Source organism: Hyla sarda, chromosome 7 (assembly GCF_029499605.1).
Source record: "Hyla sarda isolate aHylSar1 chromosome 7, aHylSar1.hap1, whole genome shotgun sequence".
NCBI classification, from domain to species: domain Eukaryota; kingdom Metazoa; phylum Chordata; class Amphibia; order Anura; family Hylidae; genus Hyla; species Hyla sarda.
In genome coordinates, this window is record NC_079195.1 from 29,610,159 (window position 1) to 29,630,252 (window position 20,094).

The 20,094-nt window shown below is 46.3% G+C and overlaps 1 protein-coding gene across 5 annotated transcripts in view; it reads right to left on the reverse strand.

The window, feature by feature from the left end:
• Nucleotides 1-20,094, reverse strand: part of GNB3 (G protein subunit beta 3) — a 61,680-nt gene that overhangs the window by 23,969 nt on the left and 17,617 nt on the right. Inside the window, exon 1 of one of the 5 annotated variants that reach the window (XM_056529222.1) lies at nt 15,594-15,679. The exons of the other annotated variants lie outside the window; for them this stretch is intronic. The gene's annotated coding sequence lies outside the window, so the exon portion shown is untranslated. Of the gene's footprint in view, nt 1-15,593; nt 15,680-20,094 lie in introns of those variants that run through there. 5 annotated transcript variants of the gene reach the window in all.

The window sequence follows — 20,094 nt, forward strand, 5'->3', positions numbered from 1 at the left end:
GTTGTATTATTGCACATATATCCATAGTCCTGCATCTCAGTTTTATGGTATGTTCACACGGTGGAATTTTCTCCTAAACATTCCACACAGACATTCTGCTGCAGCAGAGTCCCATTGAATTCAATAGGATTCTGCTGCACTGTACACACAGTGAAATTTCTGTGAAAATACTGATTTCGGAATCAGCGGAATGAATAGACATGTCTATTCTTCCTGCGGACTTCCCTCGGAAATGCATTGCCGTCTATGAGACGCCGCATTTCTGAGCGGTCCTAGTGCCTAATGGATCGCGCAAATGTGCGGAATGTCCGCCAGCTGTTTTTCAGCACATTTAACACCATGTGAACATGGCCTTATACCCTTTAGATGTTTACAGTACACACGCAAAATAGTTTATAAAAAACAAAAAAAACAACCCTGAGATCCTAATAGTCGAAAAACAATAGGTCCCAAATAGGCGCAATTAGGTGAAGTTCCCAGCAGCGCTGTGTTCCGTCCCGTCCAATGTCCGTTCAGTTGTTTTTTTGTTTTGCCGTATGATAAACTGGCACGCTCCAACGATACCAACTTTGTATATGTTTTGTTTATTATAAAAATAAACAAATAAAAGACATAAAAAAATATATATATATACAAAAATGAATAAATACAAAACAGTGAACTGCCATGTTGTGACCCCTAGAACTTTTTATCTTTTATTTCCGTACAAAGCTGTCCCAGGGCTTGTTTTTTGCGCCGTGATCTGTAGCTTTTATTGGTACCATTTTTGTGTTGATGTATCTTTTTGATCGCTTTTTATTGGAACTTAGCCTTATGTGGAGCTATCAATAATTTTTTTTCCATAGTTCACTGTATGATAAAACTGGCATGCTAACTTTATTCTAGGGGTCACTACAATTCCAACTATATCCACTTGGCATAGTTTTTGTTTTGTTTTACTATTTTAAATAAATAAATAAATAAAAGACATAAAAATAAATAAAAAAACAATAACAAAAAACAAACAGTGCATTGCCATGTTTTGACCCTACAACTTTTTTTTTTCTACGAAGCTTTTTGAGGGTTTGTTTTTTGCACTGTGATCTGTAGTTTTTATTATTTGATTTTTTGTGTGGATGTAACTCATTTGATCACGTTTTATTCTCACAATGGAGCTCAGCGCTGATGTGAATAATTAATTCGCTGATGTGGGGCAATAATTAATTTTCATTTGAGTTCAATGTATGATAATAAAACTGTCACAGTATCTTTATTCTAGGGTTCACTTCGATTCCATCGATACCAGATTTGTATACTTTTTGTTTTGTTTTACTACTAGAAAAATAAATAAATAAAAGACATTAAAATAAATAGAAAACAATAACAAACAAACAGTGCATTGCCATGTTTTGACCCATATATACAGTAACCCCCGACCTGCGATGGCCCCGACATATGATAAAATCGACATACGATGGTCTCTCAGAGGCCTTCGCATGTCGATATCAGCATCGACATACGATGCTTTTATATGTCGGGCCATCGCATTAAGTGCTATCCGGCAGCGCAAAATGCTTAAGCTGCTGTCGGATAGCAGTTTAAGCACCCCGGGCAGGTTCGCTTACCTATTCCCGCTGCTCCGGGTCCACTTCGCGATCCTCCGGTGTCTTGGGCATCTTCTCCAGGGTCCGGGCCTCGCTTTCCGGTGTCGTTATTACGTCACTACGCACGCCGCAGCAGCGTAATAACGTCACCAGAAAGCGAGGCCCGGACCCTGCAGAAGATGCGGAAGAAGCCAGAGGATCGCGAAGAAGACACCGGAGCAGCGGGACAGCATCGGGAGCCCCTGGAACAGCAGCGGGAGCGGTGAGGACCTGGTCCGGAGCGACGGGGACAGGTAAGTACAGCTTCCTATACTTTACATTGCACGGATCCCTCAACATACGATGGATTCGACAAACGATGGGTCGTTTGGAACGAATTACCATCGTATGTTGAGGGACCACTTGTATATATATATATATATATATATATATATATATATATATCGTGTTTCCCCGAGAATAAGCCCTAGCTGGATTATCGGGGTGGGCTGCAATTGTCATGTAAGGAGTCGGCCGGCTTCTTAGATGACAGTCGGCTCAGCCTATCATCGGCAGAGGCGGGACATCGCTGCGGCCGGTGATAGGCTGAAGGCTCTGTGATGTCCCAACACCAGGAAGCAGCAAGAACAGCGGAGGACAGTGAGGCCGGTTCCTTAGCAATGGGGGAACGGCGGAGAACGAAGGTAAGTTAAAGTTTGTTTTCTAAAATTTTTTTAATATTTGCACAGGAATAGATACAGAGCAGCGGCTGATAATTATTTGGCGGGGGGGGGGGGGGGGGAGAGAAGCTGCGCTCGCGGGTGAAGCGCTGGACTGATAAACCAACAGGGGGGGGGGGGAGGGATGTTGGGGGGGAGGGACGTTGGGGGGCAGAGCTGCGCCCATCACATGTTGATAATGGTGTGTGTGTGTGTGTAGATACCATGGAACCGCCATGTTGTTCAATGTGCATACCGTACTGTAAATAAGCCCTACCCTGAAAATAAGCCCTAGTGTTATATATATATATATATATATATATATATATATATATATATATTATTTTTTTTTTTTCTTAACAAAGCTGTTTAAGGGCTTGTTTTTTGTGGATGAAACTCTATGATCACTTTTCATCCTCTTAACGGAGCTCAACGCTGATGTGAACTCGCCCTTATGTGAAGAAATCATAGTTCACCGTATGATAGAACTGACACAGTGGGGAAAATTTATCAAAACTTGTCCAGAGGAAAACGTGCCCAGTTGCCCATAGCAACCAATCAGCTTGCTTCTTTCATTTTCATGAAGGCCTGTGAAAAATGAAAGATGCAATCTGATTGGTTGCTATGGGCAACTGGGCACGTTTTCCTCTGCACAGGTTTTGATAAATCTCCCCCAGTATCTTTATTCTATGGGTCACTACAATTCCAACTATGCCACATTTATATACTTTTTGTTTTGGTTTACTGCAATAAAAAAAAACATAAAAATACATTTTAAAAAAGGAACAAAAAAAAAACAAAAAAAAAAAACAGTGCATTGCCATATTTTGACCCCTACAACTTTTTCAATCTTCTTTCCTACGCAGCTGTCTTGTTTTTTGTGCTGTGATCTGTAACTTTATAGTTTAAAAGTCAAGACAATTGTGCATGCGGCGACATCAAATATGTACAAAAAATATTTTTTTCTACTTTGAAAATTGGGAAAAGGAGTGGCATTTGAGATTTAATATGGAGGTATGTTTTTAGGGGACTTTGATTGCTTATACAGATCATTTGATTGCTTATACAGTTCATTGCAATGCTGTTGCGCTGTTGCGCTGAATTGTCAGATCGGTGCTCTGCTAGTACAACCTGCCTTATGTATTGCAGCCTGTATTAGCTATTTGGTCATGGTGGGAGCGGAGGCCTATCGAATTTTATGACGGGGTGTCGATCGGACCCCCTGAACCACCAATGACGTTGTTTATTACTATATAGATGATCACTATTGATTGTGGAATCTCTATAGTTAAATGACTGGCATCAGATACGCACCTTTTCCATGACGTAACTGCATGGCATGGGTCAGGAATGAGTTAATGTTTAGTCCGAAAGTCCTTTTCTTCTCATATCCTCAGGACAATCAATACATGATCAATGGGGAGCGTCAGGTCTCCATCATTGTTTACCCAGGTATGACGGTGTATATCACTGTGGATGTGCCTGTTGCAAAACTACAACTCCCAGCATGCCCGGACAGCCGTTGGCTGTCCGGGCATGCTGGGAGTTGTAGTTTTGCAACAGCTGGAGACACATTGATAAGCAAACACTGCCCAAAGAAATGAATGAAGAGTAAAACATGACAATTATTTGTGACCCGTTACTCGTAATGTTTGACTACACTACTCAGAATGCAAAACTACAAAGCAAGAAAATAAGGAGGGACTGTGAAGAATAGTGAGTACAGCTCTGGAGTATAATACAGGATATAACTCAGGATCAGTACAGGATAAGTAATGTAATGTATGTACACAGTGACCTCACCAGCAGAATAGTGAGTACAGCTCTGGAGTGCTGACCAATTAGTTGCGGGTGTGGTCGTGCTTCAGCTGTGCTGTGTGTGTCTGCTGTGTCTCCTGAGCTCCAGGGATTTCCATCTGTTCCACCTGGGGCCTGCTTCCTCCTCCCCAGGGAGGGAGTGGGTTTCCAGGCATGAGTGAGGGAGGCGAGGCCCAGGCTTCTGCTCCTCGGACTAGGCCGCAGGGGAGCAGTAGAAGCCAGCAAGCGGCCTGTACATCGGAGGATTTGGGGGTGAGGCGTTCTACTAGGAGTCGCAGCAATGCTGCTCCAACTCCCCCCACAGAGGTGAGAAGCTGCAAGGCTGGATCCTCCTCGGAAAAGCTGGGTGCAGCCAGCGGAAAGCTGGGTTCGTCCGGAAGAAGGCAGAGTGCTCACGGAGGTGAAGCCGACCTCAGTGAGGAAGGCTGGGGAGTGCTGAGGACCCGGGAGTCTATTTCCACCTATACCTCCCGGGTAAAAAGTCACCTCCGTGAGTATGAAGACGCCTGTAAGGCCATCAGGAGGCTCCGAGAGGAACTGCGCTGTACCCGTGCCAAGGCCAAGATTACTCCAAAAAGGAAAAAGACAGAGATCCAGGGGCAGATAAAGGGACTCATGTCTGAAATACAAGTTTTGGAGGAGAGGAGAGCCGAATTATTGGAGAAGAGTGGTCCATTTAAAGAGAAACTGGAAAATGAGGAACGCTTCAGGGTGAAAGAAGATAAAAATAAAAGGTTGATGGGGCTGCAACCTGAGAGCCAGGTGGATGATGTGGAGGAAGAACAACAGCCAGATCCACCTGGTGGCCTGCGGCAACAGCTGCAGGCCCCGTACAGTGGGCCCCCTGCACAGCAACCAGCAGTATCACCTGCCGACTCAGGGGAGGACAGTGACAGCAGCTACCAGGGAGGGGCGCTAATGGCCCAGATCCGCATGCTGGAATCCCCAGTGTGTCCTCAGAACCTGGTGTTTGGAGATGAGCTCCCAAATGAGGCACCTGGGGGTAAGAAGAAAAAGAAGACCAAGCCAAAGCAGCAAGAAGTGGTGAGTTACATCTACACCCCCCTCCCTGTAAATCCTGAGTCGGCCGCAGGGTCAGCTCATTGTGCAAGCCCCGTTACCCAGCCCAGCCCGTGTTCTGTGGTGGACTCGGTGCAAAGGTGCGGGGAGAGTACAGATACTAAAAGGGCGCAGAGCTCCATGCCTGTTTGCAGTAGCAGGGATGGAGCAGAGAAGGCATCGGCCGAAAGGCCGTACAGTGAGGGCGGCCCAGCGGTGGGCAGAGAGGCAGACTCCGGTGCTGTAGTTCGCTCCCCTGTGGGAGAGGGGGGTGACTCAGTGCCGGAGGTAGTAAAGGGCATAACAGACACTCCCAAAAGTGAAGAAAAACGTTTGTTTTGTATTGGTGCCGCTGATCCCATTGATCAGCGGCGCCATGAAAAGACTGGAGATGATGCTGATGAGGCGGAGGGCACTAATAAGAACAGGGCTGGGGCCTCCTCTAGACCGGGCAAGCATGCTGCCTGGTCCCTTAAAGGGCCAGCGGAGGTTGTCCCAGCCCTAGTGCCCCGTGATGCTGAGGCAAAACGGGAAAAAATGTCATCATCGTCATCGTTTGCCGGATTATCTGTTTCTGGTCCAGCCAGTGTGAATGAGAAGGTAAATGGGGGTACGGGGTGTATGACTGGGGAGCGGATGGAGGTTAATGTTATTGGAGAAGGTGATTTTGCTGTTGCTGAAATTAGGGGTGGTGATGGGACTACAGATGATGTTATTGGAAACAATGTTGTTGGGGGAAGTGCTAATGTTGTTATTGAGGGTGGTGGGGATGTTGTCATTAGAAGTGGTGTAGGTGTAGGGTCTGGTCCGGTTGCCCCCCCAGTGGTGACAGATCATAGGAGTTATGCCAATGTCACTGCTGGGGGAAGTAGAATACTTTCCTCGTCTCCTGACTCTAGGGACGGTTTATTGCAGCGACGTCTCCTGGAAGCTCTGAAAAAGGGGGAAAGGTCGATTAATGTAGAGGGTAGAGCAGTTGATCTGTCCTTCTGGATAGAGAGACACGGTCTCTCTGCCTTCCGAGAGGAAAGAAGGGGCGATACTGTGTGGTCCCTCCCAACAGCCGGGGCAGGTAGTAACCGTAGGAATGTGGTCCGTCTTCGGTGGCAGGGCGAAGATATGTGTCCTTCAAGGACCAAAGTGGTTGAGCTCTTGCTAAAGATGGGCTTCAAGGCAGTTGATATCTTTGCCTTGATACATCCCTACGGTGCTCCTGAATTCGATATCAGTTTTGTTCGGCCAGAGGGGCTTGAGCTTTTCTGGTCGAATTATGAATTGGTAAAGAATGAGCCCGGCTGGCGAGACTTTGCCGTACAGGCATTGTCTCGTCAAAACGAAATCAAGAGAGTGACCGTTTTGACCCGTAACGAATCACTCTCTTGTGTTGACATCATCACCTGGTTAGGACGGTATGGTGAGGTAATGGGGGTCCCGCAGAAGAACAGGGACGAGTTTGGCATCTGGTCAGGAGCCTGGACGTTTTTGGTAAAACTTAAACGTTCAGGAAATACAGTTACCCATATTCCATCCTCTGCCTTTCTCGGCAGGGATCGTATCCAGATTTTCTACCGGGGTCAGCCGAAGCTCTGTCACAGATGTGGTGACCCCACACACTTCAGTGCAAACTGTACGGTGCAGAAATGTGCCTTGTGTGGGGGTGTAGGCCATCTTGCCGCATCTTGTGCAGAGATTAGGTGTCACCTGTGTGGTGACTTAGGTCACCCATTCAGTCGTTGCCCTCGTTCTTTCGCTAATGCAGTCTTGTCCCCGGCGGGTGAAGATCACGAGCCGGAATCTGCTGGGGGAGGGGACTAGCAGGGGTGGAGGAACTGAGGGGTCAGTGAGGAACAGCAAGAGAAAGACACCAGCCCAACTAAGACGTCTTGATAAACGCCAAAGGGATAGGGTGATGGGGAAAGCCCGGGTTACTGGGACGACCTCTCATTCTGCCCCAGAGGCCAACCTTGCTGCTGAGACCCTGAGGGATGGCGAGCTGAATGAGGAGGTCAGGAGGATCCAGAATGAGGAAGGTGCCATCTCCTCAGATAGCGTGGAGGAGGATGATGTGGGATGGCAGAAGGAGACACGAAAGCGGGGTACAAGTAAAAAAAAAAAGGGAGATTTGAGATCTTCTCCAACCCTGGTCCAGGTGCCAAAGGAAGGCAAAACTGACTCCCCTCTGGTTGGCCTTTCCAATCGATTCCGACCCCTCAGGGACATCTCCTCCGCTTCTTCGGAAGGGGAGGATGAGGGGGAGGTGGCAGAGGGGCTTCCAGGGGGCGCCGAGTCCTCTTCCCCTGGGGAGGTTATGTCCTCGGGGGAAGGGACTGGCCTAGAATCCGGAGACGAGGAAAGTAAAACGACGTCTGGTGAGATGGACACTTCCATTTCTCTAAAGAGGGTGAAGAGTTCTTCTGATGTGGAGGGTGAGAAGGGGAGTGGGAAAAAGAAAGCTGTCTAACTCAATCACCCTTGATGGCGGCACCCTCTCCGTTGACGCTGGCGTCCATTAATGTCGCCAGCATTAAGTCAGATACGGCTCGATTTGCTGCCTATGATTTTTTTTTTTTTTTTTGCCCATATTAATGCTGATATTTTATTTTTGCAGGAGACCAGGCTAACAGACATGTCATCTATCTACAAGGCTAAAAGAGAGTGGAGGAATGGGCCCTCCTACTGGTCTCTTGGGGCCGAGCCGTATAGCGGAGTGGCGGTCCTTTTTACCGCAGCGGTAGAATGCCGACGGGTTATCGAGTTAGAAATGGGGAGGTGCCTGATCTTAGATGTCCTCATGAGGGGACAAGAACTTCGCCTTATTAACATCTACGGCCCACAGTCTAAGTGGGACCGGAAGTGCCTCTTTATGAGGATCAAGCCCTATCTTTTTACAAGTCGGCAGGTGGTCTTTGGAGGGGACTTTAATGCTGTCACGAGGCCCCAAGACAGGGGAGGTGCCAGAGACAAGCTGACTTATGATAGCGTCGCCCTTAATAGCATAGCGAGTGAGGCTCGCCTGGTGGATGTCCACATCCGGCACACCCCAGGCCACGCGGGATTCACCTATCATAGGGGTAGTTGTAGGTCTAGGATAGACAGGTTTTATTTAAAGGAGGAAGCCATCTCTTCAGCAGTGTCTGTTGTTGAGGTGGAGTTCTCCGATCACTGTTTAATTTTGTTTTCTCTGAATGTTACAGAGACCCCCCGGATGGGCAGAGGCTATTGGAAGCTGAATTCGTCTCTCTTGGAAGAAGCGGAGATAAGACAGTCCTTTGAGGATTTTCTTGAGAGCCAGGTACCATTGCTGGGCCTTTGTAGCATTAAGTCAGAGTGGTGGGAGATCTTCAAAAAAAGGGTTGCGAGATTCTTCCGCCAGCTCTCGGGCCTCAGAAGCCTAAACAGGTACCGCTTGTACCAGGGCCTGAGGAAGAAACTTGAGAACCTTGTCTCGACTGGAGGTAGTCGTGATGATATCTCCAGAGTGAAGTCCTTGCTGATGAAGTGCCAGTACGATAGGCACGCATCTTTGGTTTTTGAGAGGGATTACGGGAAGTACCGCTCGCCCGACCCTTACAGAAACTGCAAGATGTCAGTGAATAGTAAAGTAGTCTCAGGACTGATTGATAGTACGGGATCCTTGAAAAGGTCCAGATCAGGGATCCTGGAGGTCATCAGATCCTTCTACTCGCACCTCTTGGGAAGGAAGGATCTAGATCGAGATAAGGTGTCAGCTTTCTTGGCTGAAACCGTCCCTGAACCAGGAGTAGACCCCTCTCTTGACGTTTTGACAGAGATGATCCGGGAAGAGGAAGTCAGGATGGCTATTGATGGGCTTGCCCTCAAGAAGTCACCCGGTCCGGATGGCTTAACATCTGAGTTCTATAAGACCTTTAAGGACACTTTGGTTCCCCTCTTGACCGCGGTTTTTAATGAGTGTCTATCCTCGGGCACTCTGCCAAAGTCAATGAGGAGGTCAGCGCTGATCATCCTGTCAAAGGGTAAAGACCCGTCCCACATTGAGAATTGGCGTCCCATAGCACTTCTCAATGCGGACAGAAAGATTCTGGCAAAAGTGCTGTTTAACCGGCTGGTGGAGTTTGCACCCCGGCTCCTTTCGGGGGCTCAGCATTGCTCTGTTCCGGGCCGCAGTACATTCAGTGCTGTGCTCAGTGTCCGAGAGGCTGTGGAGCAGGGTAGGGCTGGCCACTGGAAGGGGTACTTGCTTTCCTTGGATCAGGCAAAAGCATTTGATCGGGTTAACCATGAGTACCTCTGGTCTGTCCTTCTGAGATATGGCCTGCCAGGGGGGTTTGTTGATTGGCTTAAGACCTTGTATGTAGGGGCAGAGAGTTTCCCGCTTGTGAATGGTTGGATTGGCCGCTCTTTTGAGGTTGGGTCTGGTGTCCGTCAGGGTTGTCCTTTGAGCCCTTTGCTGTACGTGTTTGCAATCGATCCTTTCCTTAGAGGGATTGATTGTGGACCGTTGGCGGGGGTGAGAATGGACCTGGCGGTGCCGGATTCGGCTCTGAGGGCGGTAGCATACGCTGATGATGTCACCGTGTTTGTCTCCTCACAAGAGGAGGGCAGATGGGTGATGTCAGAGGTGGACCGCTACTCGGAGGCATCCGGGTCCAAGATCAATCAGGATAAGTGTGAGAGTCTCTGGCTGGGAGGGGGAGATCCTGATTTTGATCTCCCGGATGCCCTTCCAGAGCCCCAGGAATCCGCAAAAGTCCTCGGCATCGAATTTGGTCAAGGGGATTACCCCAAACAAAACTGGGACAGCAGGCTTAAGATCGCCGCTCAGAAGGTAGATCAGTGGAAGGGTTGGTCTTTGACCCTCCGGGAAAGGGTTAACCTGATGAAAACTTTCCTGCTCCCTTTGCTGATATATCTGGGCAGTGTATGCATGTTGCCAGAACCTCTTTGGACCCGGGTCTACAGTGTGTTCTTCCAAATGTTATGGGGGAATAGACTGAACCTAGTGAAGAGGGAGGTTACTTACCATACGAGGAGACTAGGGGGGTTGTGTATGGTCAACCCTGTGGTGTTCCTAGTGAATACCTTTCTTAAGACCAATATAGCAAACCTCTGGTCAGAGAGGGCTCCTCCGTGGGTATCCTCCTGTAGGGGATGGTTTCGGCCTTTCTTCCAGGAATGGGAGACAGGAGGGCAAGTGAAGGATCTTCGCACACCACACAGGCATCTCCCGGCTTATGCTACCCCGGTTCTGAAGGTTATTCGTCGGTGGGGTCTGGGGATGTGGGAGATTAGGACTCTGTCGAGGAAATTCCTTGACAAGAGGGTCCTGTCTTCTCATTTCCAGAGGCCATTGGCACTCAAGGACTGCCCAAGTCGGGATCTGGAGGTGGGTTTAGAGCTTTTGAATTCTATCAGGATCCCCTTGAAGTTTTGGGACTTGACTTGGCGCTGCTTCCATGGGAAACTGTGTGTGAGGGACAATCTGAAGTGCAGGAGCTCTGATGACCGGGGATGTCCCCGCGAAGAGTGTGGAGGCATGCTGGAAAGCATGGAGCATTTTCTGCTTCATTGTCCCTTTAACACAGAGGTTTACAACAGGGTGGGTGCTTCCATTGGTTGGCCTCGGCTGGCCAGTCTCTCCTATGCGGAATGGGCCTATGGGGCATTCAGAAACCTTGGAGGCTGGGACCGGTGCACTTTATTCCTAGTCAGCTCAGTGGTCAGGTATTACACGTGGAACGCACGGTGTTTAGTGTCGACGCAGCGTAAAATCCTCCCTGTGGGTGAGGTGGTTAGGAACATTCTTGGTGACCTGGTGAAGGTGCGTTCTCTGGAGTACGAGAGGCTGGGTGCTGGCAGGGCCTCTCGTCTGTGGAGGGGCTCTGCCTTTAAAGTGCCTTAGCCTGTTGTCTCCCCCTGGTGGTGGGCTGATGCTGGCACATTAGTCTTTTTGTTTTGTGCTGTAGATATATGGTGATATAGGGCTTGCAGGCACTGAACTTGAGCTTTAGGGGTTTCTGTGATTGAAAATATTTGTTTTGTTTGTACACTTATGTATATGTGTATATATGTATATATATTGTATTTTTTTTTTCTAGGGGTTGTGTTGTGTTGGGGTTTAGTGCTAGGTTGGGTGGTGGGTAGATGGGGGGAGGGGGGATTCTGTGTGGGACTTTTTGTTTAAAAAAAAAAAAATCCTGGACTGGTTCATGGACGTCTGTTATCATGTACTGGGGGCATGGGATGCGGGACCAGCTCAGGGCCAAAAAAAAAAAAAAAAAATTATATATAAAAAATATAAAAAAACATTGTATATTCGGTTTTTCTGTTTGCGGTGTTTGTTGGTGGTTTGACACATATTTATTATTTTGGGTGGGGAAATGCAACCGGACCAGTTTTTAGTTATTATTGTTATTGTTATTACTGTAAGTATTATTATTATTGTAGAGTGTTTAGTAGTTGTTGTTATTATAGCGGTGTGTTTGGTGAGAATGAGGCTGGACCAGAAGATACTTGGTTGGACATTTTTGGACTAATATGGACTCATTTTTGTATATATTATACAGGTGTATGTTGTTTGTATTATTGTTATGGTGATGTTTATTCTTTTTGTAATGTTTTATATTTTTAATAAAAGATCTACAGGATATAACTCAGGATCAGTACAGGATAAGTAATGTAATGTATGTACACAGTGACCTCACCAGCAGAATAGTGAGTACAGCTCTGGAGTATAATACAGGATATAACTCAGGATCAGTACAGGATAAGTAATGTAATGTATGTACACAGTGATCTCACCAGCAGAATAGTGAGTACAGCTCTGGGGTATAATACAGGATATAACTCAGGATCAGTACAGGATAAGTAATGTAATGTATGTACACAGTGACCTCACCAGCAGAATAGTGAGTACAGCTCTGGAGTATAATGCAGGATATAACTCAGGATCAGTAGAGGATAAGTAATGTAATGTATGTACACAGTGACCTCACCAGCAGAATAGTGAGTACAGAACTGGAGTATAATACCTTGTGCTATGTTTTAGCACAAGATAAACACGGATGTAACTATATGGGGTGCAGAGGGAACATTTGTGCTCAGGCTTTGGTTCCTGAGAAGTTCTAAAGACCCCTCTGCCATTTAAGAAGACACCAGTGATATAGGAGTCCAGTACAAAAAAAAAGTGGTACATTATGAAACCTGTTGCTGAATTTATATTCAAATCTAACCTGTCCCACTTAATGTTGGGAAAACTTGGGGAACACTTTACTTATCCACGTGATTTTGAAGATTGTTTTTTTCATGACATATTGTACTTAAAGGGCAACTGTAGCAATAACAACTTATCCCCTAAGTGTTTGATCGCGGAGGGACCGCTGTGACCCCCTCAATCTCCCAAACGGGCCCCCACATTGCCGCTGTGTGAGAGAAGCTAATGCATGTGGCGTTGACCTCAGTGAGGTCGAGGGTACACCCCCTCCCCATACAGCTCTATGGAAGAGGCGGGGAGGCACGAATGCTGCCTCCCCGCCTTTCCCATAGAACTACATGGAGGAGGTGTGTCGCTGCGGCGCCATGCTGTTGCCAGCATGCCTCCTGCATGGGAGAGTTGCAGCAGAGCCAGGGCCCCCTGCAGGAGATCGTGGGAGGTCCCAGTGGTCGGACCCCCTGCGATCAGACACTTATCCCCTATCCTGTGGAAAAGGGGTAAGTTGTTATGCCTGCATATTTCCTTTAAAGGGGTTGTCCAGCCAAGTAACTAATTGCTGGGAATCCAACTGCTGGGACCCCCTGCGATCTTTGGAACAGGACCCCGGCTCTCAGTGAGTAGCATGTGTGGTAGACAGCACTCCATTCATTTCTATTGGATTAGCGAAGAGCATCTCTGGCGCTGCCAAAGAAATGAATGGAGTGCGGGGTCCTGTTCTGGAGATCGCGAGGGTCCCAGTGGTCTGACCCCCCACATAGAAATGCAGCTCAATATGTTTTGCCATTGTTTTTAGTTACTTTTTGTTGTCTTTATTCTACAGTTAGGTACGATTATGTCGATACCTTATTTTTTATAAAATTTTTTATGGTTTATCACATTTACATCTCAAAAATGATTTTTTGTTAAAATTTTTCACCAGTATCACCATATTCCGAAGAGCTGTAACTTTCTTATAATTTTTTTTAATTTTTTCACCAATGGAGCTGTGTGAGGGTTTGTTTTATGTGGGATATGTTGGCGTTTTCAATGGTACAATTTTGGGGGTTTGTGTGACATTTTGATCACTTTTTGTTTCTTCTTGTTTGCTTTTTTATTTTACTACGGAGGTTACTAATTTTATTACGGAGGTTGACACAATTATGGTCATAACACTTTTATGTACTTTATTTTATGGTTTATTATTTTACACTGCAAAAACTATTTTTGATAAAAAGAAATCATTTTTTACATAGCCATTTTCTGAGAGCTGTAAGTTTTTTATTTTTACACCAACAATGTTGTGTGAGGGCAAACTTCTTCCAGGATGAGTTGATGTTTTTAATGGTACCATTTTGGGGTACGTGTAACATTTTTATCACTTTTTTTATTTTACTTTTATAGAGGCGGCATTGACATAAAGCACTAAATTTAGCACATTTTTTTAAATAATTTTTATTACAGTATTCATCATGGGGGTAAATAATGTGATAGTTTTTGCAGCTCTGCTCCTGACAGTTGCAGCCGGTGCCCGGCAATAAGTGGCAGCCAGCTCCCTCTACCAATGACACGGAGCGCAGCCGTGGCACCAGGATGGTGAATGGACTGACATGTCTGTCCATTTGCGGCAAGTCACAAAAAAAATGGATGTACACGTACGTTCATTTGCTTGAAGGGATTAAAGGGGTTGTCCCATGAAGCAAAGTTCGTAAAATCAGATGTGTACCATATACATACCGTATATACTCGAGTATAAGCCGACCCGAATATAAGCCGAGGCCCCTAATTTCCCCCCAAAATCCCAAGGAAAAAAAAAAAAAAAAAAAAAAAAAAAAAAAAAAAAAAAAAAAGTTAATGACTCGAGTATAAGCCTAGGGTGGGAAATACATCATCCCCCCTGTCATCATTCAGACCCCCGTCATTAACACCCTCATCATCATCACCCTGTCATCATCCCCCCCCTTCATCATCACCGCCTGTCATCATCCCCCCCTTCATCATCACCGCCTGTCATCATCCCCCCTTCATCATCACCGCCTGTCATCATCCCACCCCTCCCTTCATCATCCCCTTGTCATCATCCCCACCCCCCTTCATCATCCCCTTGTCATCATCTTCTTGTCATCATCCCACACCCCCCCTTCATCATCCCCCTGTCATAATCCCATCCCCCCTTCATCATCCCCTTGTCATCATCCCACACCCCCCCTTCATCATCCCCTTGTCATAATCCCACCCCCCCTTCATCATCCCCTTGCCATCATCCCACACCTCCCCTTCATCATCCCCTTGTCATAATCCCACCCCCCCTTCATCATCCCCTTGTCATCATCCCACACCTCCCCTTCATCATCCCCTTGTCATCATCACCACATGTCATCAGCCCCCCCCCCTTCATCATCACCGCTTGTCAATGTCTGATACAGTGATCTTCAACCTGCGGACCTCCAGATGTTTCAAAACTACAACTCTCAGCAAGCCCGGGCAGCCATCGGCTGTCCGGGCTTGCTGGGAGTTGTAGTTTTGAAACCTCTGGAGGTCCGCAGGTTGAAGACCACTGCGGCCTTCGACATCATCCAGCCCCCTCTCACCCCCTTTAGTTCTGTACTCACCTCCGCTCGGCGGGATGTTAGGGTGCGCTGGTCCGGTGCTGCAGGACTGTCCGGTGGGGAGGTCGTCCGGTGGGATAGTGGATTCCGGGCTGCCATCTTCACCGGGGGGCCTCTTCTCCGCGCTTCGAGCCCGGAATAGAGGAGTTGCCTTGACGATGATGCAGAGGGATGTTGGTAATGAACGTCTCTCTGCGTCGTCGTCAAGGCAACGTGACTATTCCGGGGCCGGGCCCGAAGCGCGGAGAAGAGGCCCCCCGGTGAAAATGGCAGCCCGGAACCACTATCCCACCGGACGACCTCCCCACCGGACAGTCCTGCAGCACCGGACCAGCGCACCCTAATGTCCCGCAAGCGGAGGTGAGTACAAAAATAAAGGGGGTAAGAGAGGGCTGGATGATGTCGAAGGCCGCAGTGGTCTTCAACCTGCGGACCTCCAGAGGTTTCAAAACTACAACTCCCAGCAAGCCCGGACAGCCGATGGCTGCCCGGGCTTGCTGGGAGTTGTAGTTTTGAAACCTCTGGAGGTACACAGGTTGAAGACCACTGAGGGCGGAGAGTTCACTCGAGTATAAGCCGAGGGGGGGTGTTTTCACTCGAGTATATACGGTATATGTAAAGGAGAACAAATGCGCTGTTTTTAAGTAAAGTAACTTACATCTCTGTACTTATCTTCTCCCCCCTTATGGACCTGATCACTTCCTGGTTTCCTCTATGAACTGTGACCCTGCTGTTGCTAGGTGACAGAGCACACACCTACCCACAATCCCCCTTGGTTACATGTGTGGTGGCCCAGTACGGTAGTTGTTACCCCATACCCTTGTTGCCTTGTCAGGCAGCCTCCCTGCAGTGTCCCCTGCCACCTGCATCTGTTCTACTATAATTGTATATTGTCCCCTATGTTCTGTATATAAGAATGTTGTATCTTCAAGAAAGGTTAACATGTGATCATCACTTGTCATGTGAGTTGTCATGTGATTGTTACTCAGGAGGTATCAGTGACCCTGTGACTTAAGGGTGACCAATGGGATCCCACCAGAGTCTCCCCAATAAAAGCCCTGGGAGGAGTCAATTCTCTCTCTTAGTTCCTGAGTCTTTGCTGAAGTGCAGTCGAGCCTAAGATTGTGTCTTGGGTCATAGGAGCCTCACGTCCAGTCTGCAGCCACAAGCTACAAGTCTACAAGTAACTACAGTCACAGTATTGTCAGTCACAAGTCAGTCAAGTCAAAGTCATCTGTCTAGTCAACATGGCCTGCACTAAATTGTCCACCTCTACTACAAGTTCCAGCAAACCCTTAAGGTTTAGGGGATAAGGGGACGTGACGCCACGCCACGCCCCCTCCTCCGCAATCAGACATCTTATCCCCTATCCTTTGCATAGGGGATAAAATGTTTTTGCCCGGAATATCCCTTCAATGGGATTCCGCAAGGTCATTCACTCAGCTGAATTTCTGCACTGAATTCTGCATGAATTTATAGCCAATACACTTCATTGGGATTCTGCGGTCCCATTCACACATCAGAATTTCTGCTGCAGGAATCCCATTGAAATGTATTTACTATAAATTCATGCAGAAGTCAGCGCAGAATTCAGTGCAGAAATTCTGCCTTGTGAATCCGGCCTTAGTGTCCCTGGTATTGCTACTTGGGGTGACTGGCTGTCATATGTGATGGCTCCCCAGATCATCACACCAGCAGGGGGCAGGGTGTCGCTCCATAACAAAGGCAAGATGGAAGCGTTCACCACAAGGCCTCCATACTTGAAACCAACAGTCATTGGATCCCAAACAGAACCTGGACTTGTCAGTAAAGTCTGTGGGTGTGTGTGTGTGTGTGTGTGTGTGTGTGTGTGTGGGGGGGGGGGGGGGTACATTTATCAAGACTTGTGTGGAGGAAAGTAAACTAGTTGCCCATAGGAACCAATCAGATCGTTCTTTTATTTTTCAGAGGCCTTGTTTAAAATTGAAAGAAGCGATCTGATTGGTTGCTATGCGCAACTGGGCTACTTTTCCTCTGCACAGGTTTTGATAAATCTCCCCCTATATGGTTCCAGTCCAAAGAAGTCCACAGATTTTTTGTTCATGACACCACAAACAAAAATGATTCTGTCTTACTGTTAGGACACATAGAGGGTGACGCAACACCAGATTTTCTTCTGCTAAGAGCCTGGAAATGGTCCTGACATAGACATGGGTGAGTTATGGAGAAACAATGGTGTGTAATGAAGGTGCAACCTATGTCTGGATGGTGGACAAGGAAACTCTGTAGCTGCTCATGGCTGTCAGCGGATCGTCACATAACCACTCCTCCCAACACCTCCTATCCTGACCTCCTATCCTGTCCTTATATCTCATCCTCATTTCCCATCCTCATATCTCATCCTCATATCCCATCCTCATATCCCATCCTCATATCTCATCCTCATTTCCCATCCTCATATCTCACCCTCATTTCCCATCCTCATATCTCATCCTCATTTCCCATCCTCATATCTCATCCTCATATCTCATCCTCATATCTCATCCTCATATCTCATCCTCATATCTCATCCTCATATCTCATCCTCATATCTCATATCTCGTCCTCATATCCCGACCTCATATCCCGACCTCATATCCCGACCTCATATCCCGACCTCATATCTCGTCCTCATATCTCGTCCTCATATCTCGTCCTCATATCTCATCCTCATATCTCATCCTCATATCCCGACCTCATATCCCGACCTCATATCCCGACCTCATATCTCGTCCTCATATCTCATCGTCATATCTCATCCTCATATCCCGACCTCATATCTTGTCCTCATTTCTCATCCTCATTTCCCATCCTCATATCTCATTCTCTTCTTTTTGAACTTCCATTCTGTCTAACCACAAGTGCTCTCTGCTGACACCTCTGTTCATGACAGGAACTGTCCAGAGCAGGATAGGTTGGCTATGGGGATTTGCTCATACTCTGGACAGTTCCTAAAATCAACAGAGGTGTCAGCAGAGAGCAGTTGTGGTAAGGAGTTCAACTTATGGCTTAGTAAATGGTGTCAAGAGCAAGCATTTGGCTTTGTGTCTCATGATATCTCTACTTGGAACAGAAAGGAACTGTATAAAAAAGATGGTTTGCATCTTTCTCTCAAAGGGAACGAATGTGCTCAGTGAACAATTCCAAGAATTTGCTAAGGAGTATTTAAACTAGGAAGGGGGGGGGGGGGGGGGGGGGGTGTAAAAGAGTGAAAATCCATGAGTCCAATTTCCCCCCGAAACAATGCCAGAACATGTCAGTAGCACAGAGTTTAAGAAATGACAAGCTCAGAGTCCTGTCTACAAATGCCTGCAGCTTAGGTGATAAAATCAATGAACTTGGGAATAATGGCATCAGAGAATGTAGATTTAGTGGCTGTTACTGAGACATGGTATAATCAAAGTAATGACTGGGACATATCCATACCAGGGTACTATTTATATAGAAGAGACAAAAAAGGCAAGAAAGGAGGAGGAGTGGCCCTATATGTGAAAGATGGCATAAAATCTAACCTAATACAAGTTAGTGAGGCCAACATAGTCAGTTTGGGGTACTTTGCAGTTTGGTAATCATGCAGTAACTCCTGTAGGTGTGATATATAGACCCCCTGGCCAAGTTAAAGAATTAGATGATCTACTAGTTGAAGAAATAGCTAAAATTACAATGAAAGGAGAAGTTATCATTATGGGAGACTTCAAACTTCCGGATATAAACTGGAAAACCAAAATAGCAAATTCTGCCAGGAGTACATATATTCTAAATTCCCTACTGGGATTATATCTACAACAAGTGGTTGAGGAGGCAACCGGGAGGGAGGCCATTTTGGATTTGGTATTCACAAATGGGGATTTGGTATATGATGTTATTGTAGGTGAAAGCTTGGGATCTAGTGATCATTAGTCAGTGTGGTTTAATATAAGAACAGTGAAGGAGTCACACGACACAAAAACAAAAGTTTTAGATTTTAGAAAAACAGACTTTTCAAAAATGAGATTAGTCATAAATGAGTCCCTATCAGACTGGAACGGATTACACGGGGTCCAGGAGAAATGGGACTACTTAAGAGACGCATTATTGAAGGCAACAGAAAATTGCATTGGACTTATCAGTAAAAGCAGAAAAAGGAAGAGACCACTGTGGTACAACCCAGAGCAATGAAGATAGGGAAATCTAAAAGACTAGGCAGAAAGAGGCCAAGCAAGTTATAAGATCTTCTAAAGCGCAGGCAGAAGAAAAACTATCTCAGTCTTTGAAAAAAGGGGATAAGACATTCTTCAGATATATAAATGAAAAAAGGAAATTAAAACAATTTATAACTAAATTAAAAACAAAGGAAGGAAGGTGTGTAGAAGATAAGGGGCTAGCCGTCTGTCTTAATGAAAACTTCTGTTCAGTTTTTACAGATGAAAAAGAAGGAAAAGGACCTCCATTAGGGAGGAAGACTAATAAATCATTTGATGCATGTGTCTTCATGGAGGAAGAGGTTCTACGTTTGCTGTCTAAAGTGAAGACAAATAAATCACAGGGACCTGATGGGATACACCCAAAATTATTAAAAGAGTTTAGTGGTGAGCTAGCAAAACCGTTAACAGATTTATTTAACCAAGCAATGGTAACAGGAGCCGTCCCAGAAGATTGGAAATTAACAAATGTTGTGCCCATTTACAAGAACGGTAGTAAGGAGGACTCAAGCAACTATAGGCCAGTAAGTCTGACATCAATAGTGGTGAAATTAATGGAAACCATACTAAAGGATAGGATTGTGGAACATCTAAAATCCCATGGTTTGCAAGATGAAAAAAAACGTGTTTACTTCAGGGAGATCATGTCAAACAAATCTTACAGATTTTTTTGACTGGGTTACTAAAATAATAGATGGCGGAGGGGCAGTAGACATCGCATCTAGATTTTAGTAAGGCTTTTGACACTGTCCCACATAGAAGACTTATCAATAAACTGCAGTCATTGAGCTTGGACTCCCATATTGTTGACTGGATTAGGCAGTGGCTGAGGGGAAGATAACAGAGGGTTGTAGTCAATGGAGAATATTCAGAGCAATATTCACCAGTGGGATACCTCAGGGATCTGTACTGGGACCAATATTGTTTAATATCTTCATTAGTGATATTACAGAAGGTCTC